Raw genomic sequence first — 5,792 nt, 5'->3', positions numbered from 1 at the left:
TTACAAGGCCCAAAATTTAGTCCACATTTCTCCTAATACATCTAACTAATTTGCACTTTCATCTGCCATGAAACTTCTAAATTTTGCATCACAAAATCCATTTTGATCAAACCTCAATTTCAAAATTGGTATTCTCCATGAAACTTCTAAATTTTGCATCACAAAATCCATTATTTTTTAGTTGAACATTCAATAGTAACGAAAACTCAATTTCAACACTTGTATTCTCCACTTTAATCTCACAAGTTGCAATTGTAATCTAAGTTCTCTAACAAATGATCATATACATGTGCACTCATAGTGGACCATTTGTAATGAAGTAGATTTGGTTGCACATGCACATGGGGGATGGGGCCTAGGCACTTAGGTTTAGGTTCATTTACATGTGTACTTTTGGGGGCCTTGGGATATATTACACATAGGCTCATGGGCATTATACCCTTTTGATCAGTTGACTTTACTTTTCTTGGAGCTCTTATTCCGAAGCTTCTATAGTGTTCTTCTCTCTTAGAGATGAAGTTGGTGACTACATCCATGTTATCCACTCCATGTCATGAGTGGGTCTTTTGCTTTCTTGCATTGGTATCAGAGCTTTGATTTTGATCCACCTTTTTTGGATTTTCTTGAAAATTCCTAAGCTTTCTTGATCAAGAAGATGGAAAAATGGTGAGATTGCATGAATTTTGCTTCATCTAGAAAATTTTCTAAGGTTTTTGGGCAAGAATTGGGGATTGGATCAATCTTTTAGACCGAATTGGAGCACACGATCAAATCTTTTAGGGCTATGGACCAAAATTTAAACTAATTGGAGTGATTAGTAATATTTTTTGCTAATTACATTTTTAACCTTCTTCTCCACTTTTCTTCAAGCTCTCCATGGCTAGAGCTCATCATACAGTAGCCACTTCTTCTCCAAACCTTAGGGCTTTGGTCAGGGACCTCCCAAGCTTCACATGAAGATCCATTTCTTTAATATTTTTTGTAATTTCCAACCCTTCTTGTGAGCTTGAAAACCCTAGAAATTTTTTCCCTCCTCTGCGTGCTTGATCTAAGGGATTCGGAGCACATTCGGCATCATTGAAGCTTGGCATGTCTTGGGAAGGACTCTTGGCTTGTAATGGTGGCTTAATGGTGGGAAAACGAAGGCAATCGCAGATTTGCAATCTACAGCCTACTGTATGCAGGCCATCGCCCCCATTAGGGCTTCATTGAAGCCTAATCAAGCTTGGAGAAGGGATTTAAGCAAGCATATGGTTCGCCTGAGGTATCTCTTCACATTCTGCTGATTTTTAGCTGCCATGGAACTATACACGTTTTTTGCTCGCCATTTTTTGTGTTGTTTTCCTACGCAGTTTTGTCTTCATTGTGGACCTTCTTGCCTCACATATAAGAGAGCTATGCCTTGGACATCATGAAGTATGCGGCACGGGGTGTATAGCAACTTCTAAACACCTATATTCTAGGCGATTTTGCCCATGAGGAAGCCATGGGAACTACTACCATTTTTCTTGAAAATCATGGAGTTTTGAGAGCTTAAATGGTGATTAAGTGGAAATAAAAAATGGAGAGATTAATTACAATTTAGGTGGCTGATTTTTGCACAATGTTAGGTGGTTAAGTTTGAGAGTGTGGCAAGCATGCAAGAGCTTCATTTCAAGCTTGTTGATGGTGATCTTCTTGATGAGTTGGATTGGAGATTCCATAGTCTTCCATTAGTTCAAGCATTCAACTCATGAGAGGTAAGATTTCTCATTGGCTATGCTAATTGTACTTTCAATTAATGCTTGTGGATGACTTGTACACTTGCAATTGGAGTTCTTTCTAGTTGCAAGCAAAATGATCCATTACATTAGGTTTCATAAACCTAATTAGTGGTTAATTGGATCCATTTGCATCATTGGCTTGCCTATTAGCCAAAGTCACAAGCTATTTTGGCTGAATGGTAGCCATACCACTCTTATGCTTCCAAAAATTACCATCATTAGCTATCATATGCTATGCATTGTGACATTGAGCTTTACAAATCTCTATTGATTGCTCAATTTTTTCAAGGAAGCTTACTCTAGCAAGGATTGGATAGCTTCATTGGATTGGCAAGATTTGAATGCATATTGGAAAAGGGAATTGCATTGAGTAATGGATGCATTGTAATGGATTTGATTCATGCTTATGCTCAATGTGGATCCCTTTATTTGTGCTCTTGAGCCCATGGTGAGGGGCTTTGGACCAGAATCATTTGGGACAAGTAAAAAGGCTATTGGATACATGAGTTGTAATGATTGGCATGTTCTATAAATGCCATTGGTATGTCTCCTATGCTCTCATCCATTTCTATGCTTTCCATTGATTCTTGCACTATTAGAAAGCTAGTTATGTGGTGAGGGTACCTTGGAAATTGGTGGAGAGGCTGAGGGGAGAATGTCTTGAATCTGGTGTACCATGAGTGCCTTGGAAAAGTGATACATCAGAGTATTAGGTACATGGATTGAAGACATGGACTAAACTCTTGCCATTGGATTTTAAACTTTGGTAAGAGGGTAGGAAGGCTTGGCTAGGAGATTAGCAAGCAAAGCTCTCCATCAATACTCAATATTCATCGACACAAAGATTACATGCAATATGCCATTGGTCAATGTATGATGCAATGAGGATATGCTTTTGATTCTATGCCAAATGCCAAAAGAGCATTGATTGTTGGATTGACTACATTGGAAAATTTGAGATTTGGTCACTAATACAAAGGAAACTATGCCAAAAATTTTTAAAATTACATGCATGGATTGGATTGAGGATATTTGTGGACACACATAAGGTGCTTTTGGATGCCAAAGTTTCTTGGAAGCAAGGGCGGAACATGTGGAACATGCAGAAGGCAAATGGGTGCCAAAGGAGCATTTGAGCAAAATCTACAACAAATTCACAAAATCGTAATTCAGTAAAATCACATTAGGACTGGGGTCTTGGTGATTATATAGGCTCTTAGTACCACCTTACACCTTCCCAACAAGCCTTCAACCACTCCGTTCTGACATCATTTGGATCCCCAACTTGCCGTTTTTCATAGCAGATCAAACATGGGCCCAGTCAGAAACAGCAAGCTATTTGGGACAAATGACATCATAAGATGGATGCAAAGCATTAGGGTTTTCCAAAAATCCATAGTACACCCAAATCCGATGTCATTTGGAGGGTCAAACCTATATGGTTGACTTTGACCAAAAAAGTCAAAACAGAGTATATTTGCACTTTGACTTTGGTCAAACCCTCTTAGGCATAGTTAGTACTTGCCATGTCCGATGACTTTTAAGTACTCTATAGCCTAATTCCTATTTTGCACAAACCCTAAAACAGAGAATATTATGGCTATCCAAAAATCTTCCGTTCTTGCATATTTAGATACTACGCCACCACAAGATCTATCCATAGAGCCCTAGATCATTAAATTCCGACACCATTTAAGCCTTCTACTAGCCATTTTCCATTTTCAACCATTATGCCAAGGGGGCGTCCATCTAAGCAAACAATGGAACTTCACGAGATATAAGGGAAGATAGGGAAATGGTGAATGAGGATCATGTGGATGTGATTAGTGAAGAGGATATGATTTTACAAGGTGACAACAACATTGCAAATATGGCAGATAGGACAAATCATGTCCAAACTGGGCCAAGTTTTGCAAATGTGGCCAATACATCAAATCAATTGGGAGGAGCAAATGCACAAGCGATGCCCACTATGAAAAATGATATGTCACAAGTGATGATGATGATGAGAAGCATGATGGAAAGCATAATGCAAAAATTTGTGGATACAATGATACAAGAGCTTAGGGGCCTTTTTGATGACATGCAGAGCATGGATGAATGATAAGGGTGGATCATCTCACAATGTTCGACAAGCTCAAGTTAAAGACAAAGAGAATGATCACTTAAGTTTTCATTCTACCTATGGTGCTATGCGCAATCCAATGTTTCCATACATACCCAATGAAACCAAAGGCAAGGATCATGCATTTCCAAACTCAAGGAATGAAGGCTTAAGACTCCCAAGGAGTGATGTTCATATTCCATTCAAGGGGAATACTCATCGAGGCAGTGCTTCAAGACCTCATGTTGAGGAAGATCTTGATGATGAGTTTGAGGATAACAATGATCAAATGTCTTCTTCTTCACAAGCCATGGATGGAGGAAAGCAATGTGTTAAGTTCTATGGTAGAGCCACTCCTAGTGAAGGTAAGAAAAGGTTGATCAATGTATGTGAATTCTTGGTACCATCTCTTAGTTTACCTCTTTGAGAGCGAGGATGTAAGAGCTACTATGCACTATTTTGAAAGAGGTTGGCTTTACTAAGGACAAAAAAGGACTTCCATTCACTATCACATTTATTCATTGCATAGAGTATGACTATTGGGGTCTTTATGAACACATTGTGGGTGTTGAAGTGGATGAGATACTTGCTGTAAATTCTGGATGAGTAAATGAGGAGTTCTCGATGCCGGTTATTTCTCTAAAAGACATCACCAATGTGTTTGTGGTCAATGGGAATACACAAGTTGAAAATGGTCTTTTTGCACACATTGTGGGTGTTGAAGTGGATGAGACACTTGTTATAATTTTTAGGCAAGGAGTAAATGAGGAGTTCTCAATGCCAGTTCTTTCTTGACAAGACATCACCCAATGTGTTTGTGGTCAATGGGAATACACAAGTTAAAAATGGAAATGTTGGGACTACCTTCATAAGTGCTTTGTTTGATAAATTTTTAGCTTATGATATGATGCCATGAGATCATGAAGATGGTGCATGCAATCGTTTATTGACACATGGGATGATGACTCATGTGATGATGTACATGCCTATGAGGATGCATTCGACATAGCCTTGCACATGAGGATGAGGATTACACACATGGCAGAGACACATGCATTGTTGGTCATGGTGGTTAGTGACATTAGACATCTTGATGATGATGCTCATGCAAGTATTGATGGCTCATTTACCATCATTACTAGTGATGAGGAGAGCATCTATGTTGATGTTGATGATGATAGTGTGCATACACATGCTACGTGTATGATGAGGGTGAGTCCTATGATGCTAATGAGCATGTGGATGACATTGGTCTCCAAGCTCTACAACTCCTTGAGAAGCAATTTCACAACATTCATTTTATAAGTATTCCCATTCTCATCTAATCACATCTTTTTCTATCTCATCACTTATCTTATCCACTTGCATCTACCCATACATCTCATTACTTCACATACATTAACATCTATCCAGTTTACAACGCATCTTATCACATCCATTTCACATCACATCTCATTCATTCACATCCCGATTTACATGCTAACACATTCATTCACGTCTCTTATCAGTCATTCACATCTCGATTCACATCACATCACATCCATTTACATCCCTTATCATTCATTCACATGCTAACACATTCATTCATTCACATGCTAACACATTCATTCACATCTTATATCATTCATTCACATCCCGATTCACATGTTAACATATTCATTCACATCCTATATCATTCATTTACATCCTGATTCACATGACATCACATCTCATCTATTCATTCACATTTATCTGATTCACATCACATCTCATCATATCTATTTACCTCTCATTCTTCTCATCACTTCTATTCTCATCACATCTATCCATCCATTCTCTCCCATCTATCTGATTCGCATCCCATCTCATCCCATCTATTTACCTCTCATTCTCATCACATCTATTCTTATCACATCCATCCATCCATTCTTTCCCATCTATTTGAT

The 5,792-nt window shown here is 38.5% G+C and overlaps 1 long non-coding RNA gene across 1 annotated transcript; it reads left to right on the top strand.

Moving 5' to 3' along the window:
- The first annotated feature begins 533 nt into the window (after positions 1 to 533).
- On the top strand, positions 534 to 1,580 carry LOC147623291 (uncharacterized). The gene is made up of 2 exons (XR_015269410.1): positions 534 to 1,264; positions 1,353 to 1,580. It is a non-coding gene; the product is annotated as an uncharacterized LOC147623291 (long non-coding RNA).
- The last annotated feature ends 4,212 nt before the right edge of the window (positions 1,581 to 5,792 follow it).

This window comes from Cibotium barometz, chromosome 27 (genome assembly GCF_041138505.1).
Source record: "Cibotium barometz isolate CiBa-2024 chromosome 27, ASM4113850v1, whole genome shotgun sequence".
Lineage (NCBI taxonomy): Eukaryota > Viridiplantae > Streptophyta > Polypodiopsida > Cyatheales > Cibotiaceae > Cibotium > Cibotium barometz.
This window is presented reverse-complemented; position numbering and strand designations above follow the sequence as displayed.